General features: G+C 47.1%; 3 long non-coding RNA genes across 3 annotated transcripts; 2 read left to right on the plus strand and 1 right to left on the minus strand.

The window, feature by feature from the left end:
* The first annotated feature begins 631 nt into the window (after positions 1-631).
* Positions 632-6751, plus strand: LOC311609322. The gene is made up of 3 exons (XR_014783354.1): positions 632-724; positions 847-960; positions 5895-6751. It is a non-coding gene; the product is annotated as an uncharacterized lncRNA (long non-coding RNA).
* Positions 6752-10466: 3715 nt separating this feature from the next.
* LOC311609321 lies at positions 10467-16360 on the minus strand. Its single transcript, XR_014783353.1, has 4 exons — positions 16066-16360; positions 15598-15799; positions 11564-11696; positions 10467-10809 (listed from the first exon to the last, which is right to left on the minus strand). It is a non-coding gene; the product is annotated as an uncharacterized lncRNA (long non-coding RNA).
* On the plus strand, positions 14000-17384 carry LOC311609319. Its single transcript, XR_014783350.1, has 4 exons — positions 14000-14014; positions 14520-15833; positions 16356-16523; positions 16975-17384. It is a non-coding gene; the product is annotated as an uncharacterized lncRNA (long non-coding RNA).
* Positions 17385-18114: the final 730 nt, after the last annotated feature.

Genomic DNA, 18114 nt, shown 5'->3' on the forward strand with positions numbered 1-18114 from the left:
GGGTGGGAAGGTTCCTTTGTGTCCAGTTTCTGAGGACCGTGGCTGCTCAGTCTCTGCAGGTGCAGAGTCTGTGGGGGCATAGTCCATTCTGACATGAATTCTGAGCTGAAGTGGCTGCCGGCTCCCAGAGTACAGGAAGGAGAAACACGTCCCCGCAAAGACATACAGCAGTCACCCGCTGCTCCCACTGCCCTCCCCCCCCCCCCCAGCTCCTAAGCTCCCACTGAGTTCAAGAATACCAGCAGCAATGGGATGGGGGTGCTTAACATCCAAATTCCATGTGGATTCCACACAGCTTTGTGTGAGTGTGTCTGTGCATGTTCGCATGTGTGCGTGTGTGTGTGAGGGAGTGGATACGTGTGTGTGTGCACATGTAGTGTATGCTATAAGTTAGCTTTACACATTGCCTTTCAGGGTGCTGTCAGGCAGGATCTCTCATTGCTGGGAGCTTGCAGATGGGGCAAGAATTACACCTTTGTGCCACTATACCTGGCTTTTTTACATGGGCTCTGGGGATCGAACTTTGGTCTCCGTGTGCACATAGCGATGCGTCATTGGTGAGCTATCTTCCACCTCTGACAATTTTAGGCCCCACTTCCTATTCACCCCCTTTACCTTATATTCAGGAAACTGATAAGAAAGACTAGGTTTCTCCAACAGAGGAGACGAGAAGTTCAAGCCTCACGCACTCCTGCCCATGTGCTAGGACCATCCTCTACCCACGGCAAGTACAGCACGGCACCTTTGTTACTTATTGGGCTGTTTCCCACCATCTGAGGGTCCACCCTGCCCTTGCCAGGGAGTCTCATTGTGGAGTGTAGTAACCGTTCCTGATTCTCCCAGTAGATGCCTGTGTGGTGCCGTAAATCACAACCAAAGTGTGGATGAAAGATGCCCCATGAAAGTCTTCACTTACCAGGAGATTGGGATAGATGTGAGGACATCCTACTGGCACTCTAGGTAAGAAAAATATAGGAGATGGGGAAATAGAAGGATACTGAGGGTCCTAGAAACCTACAAGAAGAACATTGTGATGGGTGAATCAAGGCCCAGGGGGGTCTGCTCAAACTATGACACTAACCAAAGACAATATAAGTAGTAAACATCGAACCCCTACTCTGATCTAGCCAATGGACAGGACATTATCCACAGTTATGTGGAGAGCAGGGACTGATACTGACATGAACTCTGATGCCCCATATTTGACCACTTCCCCTTGGTGGGGAGGCTTGGTGGCACTCAAAGAAAGAATAAACAGGCTTCCAAGATGAGACTTGATAGCCTATGACCATACAGTGGGGGGAGGAGGCCCCCCTTGGTCATAGACCTAGGGGAAGGGAATAGGGTGAAAGCAGGGGGGGAGGGAGGAATGGGAGGATAAAAGTGATAGGATGACAATTGAGATGTAATCTGAATATATATATATATATATGTATATATGTATATGAAGTTCATCTCACCTTTTCAAATGAGTTTGCTCTGCTTGCCCTTGCTGTGTGTTTTCTTAACTATGGACCAGCCAGTCTCCTGTGACATGGAACAACAGCAATAACAAAAAACAACGGCGAGGATGACTGATTGCCAGCCAGGTCCGTGATGAGATTGTGGATTAGTCTCTGTGGTGGTCTGAATAAAGAAAGGTCCTCCGAGGCTTATACGGTTGGATACTTGGTCCTGAATTGGTGGTGCATTATGGGAAGGATTAGGAGGTGTAGCCTTTTTCGAGTATTAAAAACATTGACGTTTTAAACACCCCCCTCCCCTGCTGCCGAGACCCAGTCTTGTTTTCTCAGCCTCCATCTTTGGGTCAGATGTGAGCCCTCAGCTACTGCTCCAGCGCCATGCCTGCCTGCTGCCATTTTCCCTGCCACGGTGGTCATGAACTCATACTCTGAAACTGAAAGCAAGATCCCAATGAAGTGTTTTCGTCTATACGTTTCCTTGGCCAGTGGTGTCTCTTCACAGCAAACAGATCAGGAGCTAAGGCACTCTCCTACCCGTAAGCTTCCGTGTGCCTCCAGCCTTCTATAGCAACCTTATTTTGATCAGCCAAAGATGGCTTCAGATGTAGAGCTGATGACGGAATACAGTCAACTTTCTCACTGATGGGGGTCAGCACTTTTCCTGGCCTGTGAACTGGCCGTGACCGTAAGGCATGTGCCACGCCTGAGGACAGGGTGGAGCGGATGGTCCCTGCTGGGGAGGCAGTCACTGGGTATTTTGGTGCTGAATTCACTTCAGGATAAAGAAAGCTGCACAGACTGTTCCTGGACATGTCCTTCACGTCCTTAAAAGCAGCAAATCATTCCTCTTCCTGTCCCTATGATGATTCACCTGAATCTGTGAGCTAACAAGGTTTAAGATTGCCTTGCGGCTTTGGAACCTCCACTCTGACCATTGGCTTGGGCTCCTGGGCATGGAGTGCGGAGACATGGCTACAGGTCGTTAGCACAGGGCAGAATTTGTCGCCTGGGTGTTAAATGCCATCCAGGGCTCCCTGTGTTAAGGGCTTGCTGTATTTAATCCCTGGTGCTAGTGCTGGTGAGATGCAGGATGGTCTGCGACAGGTCAGGGCACACCCCTAGATGGGATAGCTGTTCCTCACTTCCTCTTTTCCTTACTGCTTCCTGCTAATGAGGTAGGTGGTTTTGCTGGGTGAGGGCTCCTGTTGTGATGTGGTCTGAGCCTGGAGAAAGTGATCTGGCAACATATCCCACTGCAGCCTGGCAAGTATTGCAGGCAGGCGCCCGGCTTACCCACAAGTTACAAAACACCTCTGTCGCCAGTTCTGTGTGTGCTCCGTTCTTAGACTTGTTTGACTTAAGATACCAGGCAGATTTTAAAACTGAGAAATTAAAATAATAGGAAAGAGGATCACTCAGTATTTGGCTTCCCCACGAAGTAGCAAATCTTTGAATATAAATGCACACATTTTAAGCAGCTCACATGGGCCTGAAGGAACTTGCATACCAGTGGGAATGCCCACACAGGTTCCCACTAACCCTAGGATACCAGTGGGAACGCCCACACAGGTTCTCACTAACCCTAGGATACCAGTGGGAACACCCACACAGGTTCTCACTAACCCTAGGATACCAGTGGGAACGCTCACACAGGTTCCCACTAACCCTAGGATACCACTGGGAATGCTCACACAAGTTCCCACTAACCCTAGGATACCAGTGGGAATGCTCACACAGGTTCCCACTAACCCTAGGATACCAGTGGGAACACTCACACAAGTTCTCACTAACCCTAGGAAAGTGCATGTTGCAGAAGCTGAGGTGTTTCAGAGCATCACTGCCCTGTCCTTAGGACTAGAATTAGGACTTCACCCCATGACATCAACTAGTTACATCGTTACATCTCCTGTAAAGAAGTTCCCTTGAAGTGTTTCCTCTGATTGGCCAGAAGCCCTGGGTTACAATAACTAATTGTTGTATAGATGCTTATTCTCCCCCGACCCTCCGTGTGTGTGTGTGTGTGTGTGTGTGTGTGTGTGTGTGTGTGTGTGTGTGTCTGAAAAGTTCCATCTGATCTGAATGTTTGTTACTATTCCATAAACAACACAAGATAATTGCCATTCATACACCATTGTTGTTGTGCTGGGTGTTGTCCGTAATTCATGGATGACTATGCATGCAGAGGTAGGACAGCTGCAGGTCACCTGCAACCATTGCGTTGCTCCATATGAAATACCCGAGTATCTTGGTGTCCAGCTATAGGCTGGTACTCCAAAGGGACCAAGGGTCAGATGTATCAAAGATGCTCTCCTCTCTATACAATTAATGCACAAGTTCTTCTAGGTAGGAAATATTTTGAGGGGAAAAAAAGAAATGTGTTTATTATTATTTTTTAACCTAAGTTGGCTTGGTGATCAAATACCATGAATGTTTCTGCAAAGAAAAACATCCATGGAAACTCAACCAAAAATGTTTCTTATGAGTTTGGTTGTTTTGGTAACTTGGTTACCCATGATGCTCACTGGTTGGAAGATGCAAAAGTTGATTGGCAGGAGAATTAAGAGGCCTGTGGTTTATCCAGAACAGAAGAGAGCCCTTGCCAGCGTTTATGCTCCAGGAGAAACCTGAGTCAGAGGGACAATCCCAGAATTAAGTGAGAGGCATCGGGTGAGTCAGTCGCTGGGAAAGAACGTGCATCGCTTTCTCTTAGAAAGGGCTCCCACAACCCAAAGCAGAGCCATAAAACCGTGGTCCAAAGTAACAGAAAACAGACTGTTTTAAACACACATCCTCTGAGCTCAGCGTTGCTCACAGTGACGGGAAAGTAGTTGCCACAGACTCCCTTCATGGAAAGATAGCTGCGTATCTCACAGCGAAGAACTTCCCCCTCTGCGACAAAACGCACAGAATGTTCCTTCTGTGTCCCTGCGAGTGGCATACCCACTGTGAGCTCAAGAACACCTGTGTGTGTGTCAGGGTGGGGCAGGCTTTGCTTTCTGCCCTGGCTCCTTCTCTGCTCAGCACGCACAACAGCAGCATGACCAAGCACGCGGCAGTCTCCTAGGACCCGCTTGCCTCACTCAGACAGTCACCATACCCTCCTGTAAATATTTTCAATGTATTTTCTCTTTCTCTGCTCACAAGATCCTACACAGATTTTTTTTCCATCTTGGAGCTCTCCCCTCACTCATGTGCACCTTCTGGTTCTAAAGTCCCGGGGATCTCAGCTATGTAAAGAGAATGAGGGCCCTGAGCCACAGAACTATCTATTTTGGGGGGGAAACCACTTTAGTCTTTCACACTGGTCTATGTTTGGTCCCTTGAGGGCTGAGGAAGGGATGGTGAGGGAAACCTCCTCTGGAGTGTTCATGTACACGTGTGTGCTCACAAGGCTGTGTGCTCATGTTTGTGTGTGCATGTGTGAGTGTGCAATTGCATTGGTGACTTTTCTGTTGCTTCCTCAAGGAAGCCTGCACCACCCAAACCTTCCCAAATAGCACTGACAACTGGGGACAAAGTGTTCAGTTGTCTGAGACTATGGAGGCAATTTCTCATTAAAACTGCTACAGTTCGTGTGTGTGTGTGTGTGTGTGTGTGTGTGTGTGTGTGTGTGCACATGGGTGTGTGGGTGTAAGCCTGTGAGCTTATATATCTGGATGCATTTGTTCATATAGGTGTGTATTCATTCATTCTCTCTCTCTCTCTCTCTCTCTCTCTCTCTCTCTCTCTCTCTCTCTCTCTCTCCCCCCCCCCCCGTGTGTGTGTGTGTGTGTGTGTGTGTGTGTTCATAGGCCTGAGTATATCTGTTGATATATACACAATATAAGCTAAGAGGAGACCCTTGAATTGCCCAAACAATGCATTTGAAAGACTATGCTTCTCAAAATGAACGTCTGCAAGTACTTGGCACTTCTGGGAACTGGACCAGCTATTTTGGGCTATCATACCCTCAAGTGGGGGGGGGGGAGACTTATTCATGGATTGGACGAATAAATTTTATGAAAATGGCTATGTAACCAAAACAAATCTACATATTCGGCACAATTCCAATCAATGTTATAGTAACATTCTTCAAAGAAATAAAAAATAATAATCTAAATATTTATATGGAGTTACAGCAGACATTGGGTAGGGCAAATAATCTTGAATAAAAAGAGCTTCTAGAAGTATCAATACTTGATTTCGAGATAGACTACAGAGTAATAGTAACAACAATAGTGTGACACTGGCACAAAAACAGGCAAACAGATCAATGAGATGGAACAGAAGGCCTAATATAAAGCTATACAGCCACAGCCACCTGGGTTTTTTTTTTAATCAAGATGACAAAACCGCACACTGCACAAAAGACAACATTTTCAACAAATGGTGCTGGGAAAACTAGATACCTACATGGAGAAATGAAACTAAATCATCATTCAAACACCACAGGAATTGAATCCAAATGGACCAAGGACATCTGTGGAAGACCTAGGACCCTGAAACCTACTATCAGAAAAACAAGCAATGCATGTGAACACATAGGCCTGCGTGAGGACTTCCCGAACCAGACTCTGGTCACTCCGGAAATCAGGCCATTATCCGCAAATACAGTCTCATGAAATTAAAAAAGGGTTTGCGCAGCAAAGGAAAGTGCCCATCAGGAGACTAGACAACCTGCCGGACGGGAGAAAGTCTCTGCCAGGCGTGTGTGTGACAGCAGATTAGACTGTACAAGGACTCAAGAAACTATATATTAAAAAAATAAGGAGCCCAATAAAAATGAACTACAGAACTGAACAAAATTCTCAAAAGAAGAAATACGAATGGCCAATAAGCATTCTTAAGAACATCCACTGTCCTTAGCCACTGGGGAAACACATATTAAAACTAGAGTGAAATTCTATCTCAGCCCAGTCAAAGTAGCTGCCAGGAAAACAGATGACAGCAAATGTGGAAAGGGTCAGTGTATCTGTTGTTGGTGGGGGATGTAAACTGCCACAGTCACTATGGGAACCAACATGGAGGTTTCTCAAAAGCCAGAAATAGGACTGCCATGTGATCCAGCCGCACCACTTCTGGGACACGTCCCAGCAACTCCATGTCCTCTTGCGGCAACACCTGCACATCTGTGTTTGTTGCCCCTGCTCTATTCACCATAGACTGATGAGCAGGTGGTGAACATGTGATGCTCACACAAACGGAATATTAGACAATTATAACGAAAATAAAATTTACAGGAGAAATGGGTGGAGCTGAAAAGTATATTAAATGAGGTAACCCAGGCCCTCTTCCGCCCTCTGTGGGTACCTGCACATACATGGCCCTACAAGGCCCATAGATGAAAATACACACATATGAAAATAAAATAAATCTCTTTAGAAAGAAATGTGTAAAATAGAATCTGAAGATGTAGGGAAAGCATGTAGAAAATTAACCCTTGTCATGAGGATAGAAACTGACTTCTTTTTTGTTTTTTGGGGATTTTTGTTGTTGTTGTTTGTTTGTTTTTGGTTTTTCAGGACAAGGTTTCTCTGATTTTTAACATAAGATATGAAAAGGGCAAATTATGAGAAAATTTATGGAGGAAGGGACTCATAAATGAAAATGAATCTGAAGAGAAAGATGGAGCAAATTAAAAGAAGGAGCTACTTTTTGAGAGAGAAATACTGAGAATTCTGATCCTGACCTGTGGCTCTGACATACACTGACACGTTGCTCTGCCGTGTGAGAGCAGTGGTTGGCACACACCGTAGAGAGACTTCACACGAGCCGGCCCATGTGCCTCCCAAAAGGGTTTTACACCTTTCATCTTGTGGGGCTGAAGGAACATTGATACCTAAACGATTTCATCGCCCACCTTTCACAGATGATGGTTGGCATCCCAAAATATATAGAGAGAGCCCTTTCTGCTCAGTACATGCAACCTGGTTTTTTAAATTAAGAATTCAGATAGACATTTCTCCCAAGAAGACACACATGACCAATCATCCCAGCACAACCTTAGTTACTAGGGAAATAAAATCAATCTGTAAATGACCACACTTGCCTTGGGGAATGACTGTTACCAAAAGGCAGCAAATGATGGTGGGCTTTTGCTTTTGGGGAAATTGGTGGGGTGGTAAAATGCTAGAACTACATTGGTAAATGCCACCGACTTCAGTTGTATACTCTAAAGAAATGAAAACACATTATTTCAAAAGCTTGTTTTATGGATGTTCATAGGAGAATTGATTCTAGTGGCCAATGGTAAAATCAGCCTAAACACCTACTCACTGATGCCCCGATGAATGAATAAGGTATTGCCAAATGATGGGATATTATTTCATCTTAAAAGGCAACAAAGTATGGATACACACCACAATATGGACAAACCCCGAAGACACTGTGTTAACTGAAGGCTTGTCACAAAAGTCCTTGTGCTACGATTCCATTTGCGTGAGGTGTTCAGGACAGGAGGACTCACAGAAACAGAAGTCGACTGTGGTTTTCTGTGGGGAGGAGCAGGGGTGACGGAGAGAGCCCGCCAATGGATATGGGTATTCTGTGGGATAATGGTTAAATATTCTGCAACCAGTGGTATTTGCACATCTCTGTGAATATACCAAATACAGACCTGAATACTTGAAAAAGTAGACTCAGCGGTATATAGGACAATTCAATATAATTGTTACTTGGAGATTTCTAGGATAAGGGATAAAAACAGTCCTCCTTGCTGTCACTTGGATTTCAGGTTGCTTCTGTGATGTGCTGGCGACCGCTCTCTGCTAGTCTTGATGTGCTCTTTTAGTAGGTTGCACTAACTCAGGATTCTTTTATATATCTTAGCCCGTTCCTATTACACACTCTTAACACAACTGTCACCAGTAGTTGTCGTTACAATGAAAGAAAATCAATTGTACTAATATAGATTCAGGAGCCAGATATCGGGGTGAAAATCTAGTAGCTTACAGAGGCAGAGAAATCACACAGCTGACCTTCCCACTCAGCTGATGTCCCCGAAGGAAATATTTTTCTACTTAGCTCATGTCCCAGAAGGAACAAGCCAAAATCCTTTTCTTCTCCACGCTGTCTTACACATCCTTCTATGTCTTTCCTTTCTGTTTAATCCTTGTCAGCTGGTTTCTTGCTCCACCTCTTGACCTAGGGTCAACTTTACCTTTTTTTTTTCTTTCATTTTTTGTTTTTAGTCTATCTATTTATGTATGTATGTATTTATTCACTTTACATCCTGGGCATAGCCCCATCCCTCCCTCTCCCCCTCCCCTAGTCCTCAGAAAAGGGGAGCCCCCCTCCCATCCACCCCAGCTCATCAAGTTGTATCAGGACTGAGCATGTCCCCTTCCCCTGTGGCCTGGCAAGGCAGTCCTGCCAGGGGAAGATGTTCCTCAACTGAACAATGAATAAAGAATCTGTGGTATATTTATATATTGGAACACTACTCAGCCATTAAAAAGAGGAAAACTTGAAATTTGCAAGCAAATGGATGGAACTAGAAAAGATCATCCTGAGTGAGGTAACCCAGACCCAGAAAGACACACATGGTGTGCACTCGCTTATAAGTGGATTATAGCCACATAGTGCAGGGTAAACATGCTACAGTGCACAGACCCAAAGAAGATAAGGAACAAGGAGGAACCAAGGGAGGACGCTTATGTCTCACTCAGAAGGGGACATGGAATAGACAGAGGTAGTGGTGGAAGAGAGAAAATGGGGTAGGAGAGGAAACGCAGAGATCTGAGGGTAGAGAACAGACCCGGGGAAAGCGGGGTACGGGAGGACAAAGGGCATGTAGGGAAAAGAGAAACTGTTGGTGGGGGCAGCTCTGTGACAAGCTGGAGACCTAAGTAAGCGGAGGCTCCCGGGGGGATGTGAGAGGGTCTCTAGCAGGGGCCATAGAGACCAGAAAGGACACCCTGTCACTAGGCAGGTCTCCTAGGAGAGGGAGGGGAACACCAACTCACCCACAAAAACTCCAACTCCTACAAGATGTGCAGGGATAAAGATAGAGCAGATAGAGCAGAGATTGAGGGAATGTCCAGCCAATGCCTGGCCCAGCCCGAGACCCACCCCATGGGCTAACTTTATTTAATCCTGTGTACAGAAAGCTCTTGGATTAAAGATGTGTATGAGGGCTGAGACACTCCACAACTAGAAACAGGTTTGTACAGTTCACAACCTCGGGGCTCACAATGGGATCAAATATCCTGCAGCAAGTCGTGTTTTGGCCTTTTCTATCACCGTTTCTCTCATGGGGCGCTTTTCCATGTGCAAACCTCTTCGTCATAGATTCTCTTATCCTCTATAATTTAATATTTTGGTTTAAACTTTTGTTTCTACCCAGCCCTCATACATAAATTACTCTACAGGTTCCTTTAATACTTTAAAATTCATTTTAATTCAAGTCTAATCCATCTGGAATTTATTTTTGGTGGTACATAGCAGGAATTCCACATTTATTTTTTTTCCCCTGCTTGGAAAATGAAATGTTTTTAGGGCATTTATTGAGCAGTTTATCCTTTTATCACCAATTCAAGATGCCATTTGCTTTGCAGTGTACCAGACATCTAAGCATGCAGCTAGCTTTCCAAGTCCTCCAATCTGAGCTTTTTGCTTGACTGAACTGGCTCTTGTTGAAATAGCACACACGTTTAAAATGTCTCTAACTTTTACAGCCAGGCTTAATCCCTGCTAAAGTGAGCATTGGCTTGTTTTAGCTGTAAGAAATAAAGATGTCTGGTTAAGGAAGGGGCTGGGTCCAGCTGGACGCACCAGAAATCTCTTTCCGGATGTTGGTCTCAAATATAATAAGCCAACGAGAAGACTGAAGGAACAGATTCAGCTCGTCCCGGGACCGCCTAGAGCCATCCTTCACTCTCTGGGGGATTCACATCTGCAGAGCCCGCAGCTGGCCTTGGTATCCAGGAGCGCAGGAGAACGCATGGTGCACCGTCTGAGAACACACTTTTGTTTGGTTCACCAGAAGCTGCTGCGTTGGTAAACCGTTTTTACAAACTGTGAGGTAAGTCAGGTAAGTCAGAGTCTCCGGGATCCAGGACACGCCATGGTGGTCAGTGGCTTTCTGAAATCCGAGGGGTTTTGCAGAAGCCTTCGGCTGTTTTACGGCCTGTGCTTTGCGGGGTGGGTTCCTTTACTGGCTCCATGTAGTAAGGCGCCATTCCTATTTTCTCTCTTCCTTCCTGGTGAAACCATACAGAGGTGCCAGTTTTCTGAAAACTTGGTAACTTTGTAATTAGAACCACCTGCTTTTTTTCACCTTGTGAGGTAACCACCCACTCACACTCCAGCACTTTCTTTGTCAGCTCGTGTCTTCCTATCACGTTGCATCTAGTTTTTGCAGAGTTAGCTGCCAAGACCAGAGCAGAAAATACATCGGGGCTATCCGTACACTGCCTCGGGCCACCAGCTATGGAGGAAGCCGCACAGATAGGACAAGCAAACATGGAGCTCCGTGAAGTGGGGACCTGAACTCTCCTCCCTACATCCAGCAGATAGATACCTGCAACCCTGGCCAATGCCAACCAAAGCCTCTGGAAGGCTCGAGACAGAACAAGTTCATGAGCAGCAGGCCTGCCCACCACGCCTTAGTAAAATAACAAACATTTGTGTTAAATGATCCCATGCTTTGGGTAATTTGTTATGTAGCCACAGATAATGCATGCATAAGTAAAATAATCACCATAAATTTAAAAAAATTCAAATGAGCCAAAGAATTAGAGTGTTTGTCTGTAACCGGGAACAACTTTAACGAATGTATAATCGGTGGTTCCCAAGTGTGGGCCCTTCCAGTAAAACCTGGGTGTTTTCAGCAGAAAGGCCAGGTTTCACCGTGACCCCAAGCACACACTACCAGCCCACTGATGTGGTGCACGGTTTCCCAGTGTTTGGCCAACAACAGTAAGTGCAGACTTGGGTATGAGGTTTCTAAGCCTAATCTCCGGTAATTAGCCGTTTCTGCCCAAACCTGCCCAAGTACCACTGGAGTCTGTGAGAAACTCCACCTCCAACTCAGAACCCGGAAGTGTGCAGAGAGGTGTCAGGCTGGGCAGACCATCCGAAGCAGATGGCTGGACAGGAACAGGCAAGGTTTAAATCTTCACCTGTTCAGCAAACTCCAGAGAAAGTCTCAGAGTCCCCTACGTCCAGGCTCAGCGACTCGAGATCCAAGAGGAACAGTAGGCTCCGGACCAAGCACACAGAGTGACACAGATGTGGTCAGTTCAGGGGGGTCACCTGGGGAGACAGCACAGTCTGAACTGTGTCCCCCCCCCCCATGAGGTGATGAAGTCATAACCCAGTCTCATGGAAACGAGTTTACTTAGAAATACACTGGAAATCACCAACTTTAGCTCAAATCCAACATGGCTGGTCTTCGCACGTGGCAGAAATCTAGCCAGACATGGACAGGGCACACAGGAAAGATAGGAAGATATGAGGAGGACTGGCAGCCAAAGAATGCCTGAGGCTGTCAGGAGCCAGCCAAGGAGCAGGCTGCAGAAGAAAGGCCGCTGCTCATCCCCACCCCACCCCACCCCCACTCCACCCACCCCCCACCACCTTACTCCCACCCCCTACCCCACCCCCACCGCCATTTTGGAGTCTTGACCAACAGAGCTATCACACTGTATATGCCTGTTGTTGAAGGCTGCGACCTGGGTCACAGTGATCCTGGGAAATGAGCACTGGGGACTATGCTGTGGGTGGTGACAGTGTCCGCCTACTGTTAGAAACAGCTCAGCCCAGACCACTCTGTGGGGGCAGGTACCCCAATGAAAACAGAAATCCCCAGTGGGTGGAAGAGGTTACCGAGAGTCATATGAACCTCTTCCTGGCGACAGCGTGCTTATGTAAAGGTGTTCCTACACCTACTCCGAGAAGGCATTTAGTAGGTGGCCACAGCAGAGAAAATGGAGTTTCTGGTGCCCGACAGGATCTGCTTTGAAGCCACTACCAAAGTAATTAGTGAGCATTTTGTCTGCTCCCAGAAAGGGTCTGCCTGACATCACAGTGGAGTGGCAGGTTCTCGCGTTCTAATGTCCACAAAAAGCCCTGGACATTTGCTGAGCTTTCCAGAGCTTTCTTGGATCTGTAAACTCAGGCTCTGGAAGGTAGGACATAGACGTCTCAAACGGGCCTTCCCTGTGTATGTACTCTTTTCCCTTCCTGTGGGGCGCCATCATGGGAATCTTGGTCATCCCTCTTTGACAAGATACTGTTGAAAATGACAGCTTAAACCACATGAGCTTACCTTGGTGACATCTGTCTCATCTCTGTGAGCTAAAGACAAAGTGTTGAAGAAGTTAACTGCAGAGTGTTAGGCTTTGGTGAGCCAGGTGGCAGAGACATCTCCTTAAATAGCTCCGTAGCCTGCTGGGAACACTCCTTCTGGGCCAGAAGCTGTCTCCACTTTGTGACAGAATGCATATGCTGGTCCCTACAGCGGTGACTGTGAGTCGGGACCAAGGGGCACACAAAGAGCATTGATGCTGTGTGGCGTGTGTGGTGAAATACTGCTATGTTTGGTTCTATTGGGAAAGCAGTGCTGGGGAAAACATGGTTTTCTTGTGTGCATGCCACACACAGCAGCGGACGAGAGCGACGCAGAAAACAGCCACAGAGGACCATCCCCAGCACCCCCATGCCTCCCCGTGATGCACCGTGACTCCTGTGTTCACTCCTGTGGCCAGCAGTGTGTGAGACTTAAGGGTGAGGATTTTGAATTGCAGACTCGAGACATAAGAGTTTTCTTTATCTGGAAGCTGGCCATCTATGGGGTGAAGAGAGGTGTTCGTCAGGGTAATGCTGGTCTTGGGGGAGGGAGTTCCTTCCATTTCCTGGGGTTGCATTTGTAAAACCTGCAGGTGGATGACATGCTGTTCTATGTGTGCACGATGGGGAGAGGGGCGTGTCACGCTTTTCCAGACGTAGCGAGTATTTTAAGTGTGCTATTTCAAATCCGGGAAAGGGATTCTCACACACGTGTTGAGTGGAGCTGTTTAAGCGGCGAGAGGGGCCAGCTTTTACTCTGAAGAAATAAGCGTAGTCTATTTTAATGTCTTTTATGTGATATTTGTTCTTTTTCATGTTTCTGTGTGCTATATTTATCTGCCTATATTTTACGTTTATATGCTACATAACTTTAAAGATGTATTCATTTTCATCTTCTGTGTGTGGGTGTTTTGCCTGCTTGTATGTCTGTGCACTGCATGCGTGCCTAGTTACCTGCAGAGGCCAGAAGAGGTCATCAGGCTCCCTGTGGCAAGAATGACATCTACCTGTGAGCTGATCTTTGGGTACCGGGGACTGAACTCGGGTCCTCTGGAAGAGCTTCGGGTGTTTTTAATGGGTTAGCACCTTTCCAGCCTCCACATGCTTCACATCTTATAAAACATACGTACATACTCCGACTAGAATGCAAAATGCTAAACTATTTTGACTCTAATAGTTTTGAAGACCTGAGGAGGAGGCCCAGAGCCTCGTGGGTGCCAGGCAAGTCTCTCCTGCCGAGCAACCTCCCCAACCTGATCGCCAAAGTCAAATAAATGTTGGAGGTAAGAACTCTAGATTTCAAGGAATAAAATCATAATTATATGGGTGAAGAGATGGCTCAACAGCAGAAAACCACCCGCTGCTCTCACAGAGGAGCCAGCACACGCACAATGGCCTGTAAACCACGTTCTAGGGGTTCGGACACCCTCTTCTGGACCCCATAGGCACCTGCACATATGTGGTGCACATGTGCACACGCGCACACACACACACACACACACACACACACACACACACACACACACTCATAAAATGGAACAATATTTGGAAAGATGGGGGCACAATTGTATGGGAGAAGGAAACACCCATCAGAGAACAGTTGGGAGGTGGCATAGCCAAGTGATTTTTGCATTGCCTACAAAGAACATGTGTGTGACTTCCATGCTCAGAAAAACCCATAATTCTTTGCTTATTTTCCCATGCACTTTCTAATTCAGTTAATTCCGTGCAGACACTTGTTTTATACATCGCGCTAGAAGCCCCTGCTAACTGGTCTGTGTTTTACAGCTCGCAGGATTCAGCGTGGGTGTTGTGAGGAAGAGCCATTTCCCACGCACAGCTTGGCTAGGACACCCCAACTCTGGTTCCACAGAGGCTCCCTGCCCCGTGCCCAGCAGACCCCCCGGCCCAAAGCGCACTGCGCATGGTGCACGCACGGCTCTTTCCTCATAGTGAGTAACTGACCCTTGTCTGAGGAGCTTCGGGAGAATGCCTCGGAAATATTTGCTCCAGCCTTTCAAAATAGCAAAATGCATTTGATCCTCCTTAAGCAATCTGTTTTAGGACTGTACTACCTAGCTCAAGGGTATGTCTTTCTTGGCAGAGCTTAAAATGCAAACTCACTGAACAAATCAAGAGTAAGTACCAGAACATCGGACACCCTGTCCCAACCCCATCCCAGTGTTCTGGTAGCCGCCTGCTATGCCATGTGCGTTTTCTTCATTCTCCGGCTCCAGGGAACATTCTGGAAGAAGTAGCGTGGCCATATTGACTACATACTTGACTGAAGTGTTGCATGGAAGGTGCCAGGAGGAATGGCCCCCTATTTTAGGAAAGACTGGTAAAAACAAACTGGAAAAACAAATTCTTCGTAGCTTCCCCTTGAGACTTTCACTTAGAGGGGGATTAAGGGAAAAGGGTGGTTCACGCCAGGCTGCTGGCTCTCAACCGTGACGAAATCACCGTGTACATCTTACTGAGGCTGAGAGCTGTCTACCCCCCACCCCTACCCCCCGCTATTAAGGATCCTGCAAACTGGAAATGGCTTTCCTATGGACATTTCTCCCTGCCCCCTGGGCAGTCTTTGCTTCATGTCGTCTCCCTCTTTAAAAACCTCTGAGAGCAGATGTCTAGAGCTTCCTCAAAAATTATGGGATGGGAGAAGTGATACAACCTACCCTCTCATAAAAAAGAGTGAAGTCAAGCACCAGTGGGCTTTCCTGGAGGCCTGAGGAGCAGCAACGAGCCTGGCTGGCTGCACCCGCATGCCTTTCTCCATCCCAGGGTTGCTGGGTCACGTGACAGGTGGGACGGGAGGGTCACTGTACCCTTAGCACTGAGCACACGCAGGGGACAGGGTGCATACCATTCCTTCTGTCTTTCCGATTCGGTTTCAGTGTTTCGTCTAGGTGAACAGCTGGAGGCTGCGAGGTGGGGAGGCTCCCAGGGTGGAGCTGTGATGCTAGCAGGTGGCAGCAGGAATCGATCCATCGATTGGAGATGCCTTACTCTGATGCTGTAGACATCCACGTGCCGCGCTTCCCTGCTTTGCATCCCATAACTTGCCTCTGAAACAGAAACAGGAAAAAAGCTGAGAGAATGGTAAACAGGTGGAAAATTAAAAACAAACAAAACAAAACCTCTTTGGGATAGGTTTCAGCTGGTTTTATTCTCTGTAAAGATCAAATCCTGACGTTTCCCTGTCTGGCCTTTCAAAAGCAAAAGTCTTAGGCCAGAAAGGGAACAAGTTGGTACTGCCTGTGCCCACACTGTGTAATGCGAGCTCAGTCGAGAACCGGAGCTGCAGGGAGATTTCCTCGTGGCCAGACTCTACCTCAGCTCACCGTGCTCCTTGAGAGACCAGGCCTGGAGCAGGGAGGGGCCTGGCTGCTGCTATCTGTGTTGTTTTCTGGCCTTTGCAACTGTGTACCAAGAAAGTCAGACAGTGTCTTCACAACTTGAAAGCAAAGGAAATCATCAATTTGGTTCCTGTAGGCCAGGAGCTCTAATTGATCGGGACTCAAAGCATATAGCCTAGTTTTTTTTGTTTTTTGTTTTTTTGCTTTGTTTTGTTTTTATTTCAGTTGATGAAATATGCAACTCATTAATGTTTCTTTATCTTAGAGCCAAAATCACCAGGACTAAGATAAACAGGAAGATGCAACAGTTCTGAGTTACGTGACCAGACCCCAGTGTCCAGCAAACGGGCACCTCAACAGCCTCTGTGGCCAAACCTTCCTCTCGGTCGACAGCCACCCAGTGCCCTCAGCAAGCCTGGGTCCTGGAAGCAAGGTGAGGTACGGAAGAGGCCTGGCTCTCTCTGGGAGTTGTGGATTAAAAAAAGGAGGTAAATTAGGAAACAGAAATAAGCCCTAATACACACGGAGAGCAAGAGCTCCGTGGAGATTAAACGCTTTAATCAAGGAGAGGTTAGACAAAGCAGGAGGATTTCAAATAAGCCAGGGAGACCCCGTGCACAGTCGAGAGAGGGGGCCCCATTCTCTGGCAGTAAGGAGGCTTTCTTCTCGCAGAGGTTGCAAGTGTGATCTGTGGGGCTCATTTTACTGTACAAATTGGGAGCCCTCTTGTCTAAGCACAGTACATAATGAGGGTGAATATAGAAAATTCTCTTCATAGCGTGACAAGAGCTAACACAAAGTGGGAACCTCCTGACGTAGCCCACTGGGAGGGATGGAGCTCTCTTTCTAAACCTTCCTCCTCTATGTATGACCCGGATCACCAGCCCCCACTCGCTCCGTCCACACCCAGCTGGAATCTCAGAGGACTATGATATTTGGAAAGAAGACTTAGCAGATGGAACTAGTTCAGCACCCAGAGGAGAACACGCTGTCGTCTCACGACAGATGTGAGGTCTAACAAACAGCCCCTTAACGAGTCAACAGAGCGATGCAGAGAAACAGTCCTGTGAAGTCGGAGGCAAAAATCAGAGCGGTGCGGCTAATGAGTGACTAGGCAAAAATACAGTCCCCTGGAACCCGCAAAGGTAGGTGGTCCTGAAAACGCCTTGCTACTTGGACTTTCGCCCTCCAGAATCATAGGAGAATAAATGTTGTTTTAAGCCATTGGGTGTGTGGCAATTTAGATAGAGCTCCTCAAAAACAAAGCAAAAAAGCAAAAAAACAAAAACAAAACCCAGTTAGACCCAGTTCAAAACTCAGAATATTTTCAGTCTCTGGGCCTGTAGACCAACTGAAAGAAGGGAGAAGCCGAAGCCACGAGTCATGAAACCTGACTGGAGAAGGAGTCCGCGCATTCATGTTACCATCACCGTCTCCACATCCCTCCGCCTGAGGAAAACTCTTAGACACTAAATAGGCTCAGTCAAAGCCTGGGAGTGGTGCTCCTGAAGTTTTGAATTCTCTGTGTTCTCATGAAGAAAAGCATATGACCACAAAATGAAAAGGGACCTGCAATTGGCACAGCTCGGTGTCAACAGCAGCAAGGGACTGTGGCTTCAGTGAGTTCAACTGACGCAGGTTGAAGCCGTCAAGCCCCCTGGCTCTGAGTTCTGACGGGCATGGAATCTTCTGACTATAGCACAGTTATCTGTGGAGAGCCGCAGACAGCGCTCATCGAAGATGGCGCCTGGAAGCTTGCCAAGTACAATGACTTGACAAAATCCACTTCCTGCTTCTTCCCAGGAGCAATGCGCCCTTGAGTGAGCCCCTTATGCGCATGCCTGAGGGCATAGCGTGAGGTGGCGTGATCCACGTGCACCAACCAAGAGTGACAACGTGGCAGTCTCTGATAGGACCAGGCACACTATAAAGGGTCTGTGGGCATTTTCCCAGAGGTCACTTCGGTAATCAGGGTTCCTGAATAAACTGCTGCAAGAAGAGTTCCCGGTGTCGGTGTCTTTCCT

Source organism: Acomys minous (genome assembly GCF_964271855.1).
Source record: "Acomys minous genome assembly, chromosome: 11".
Lineage (NCBI taxonomy): Eukaryota > Metazoa > Chordata > Mammalia > Rodentia > Muridae > Acomys > Acomys minous.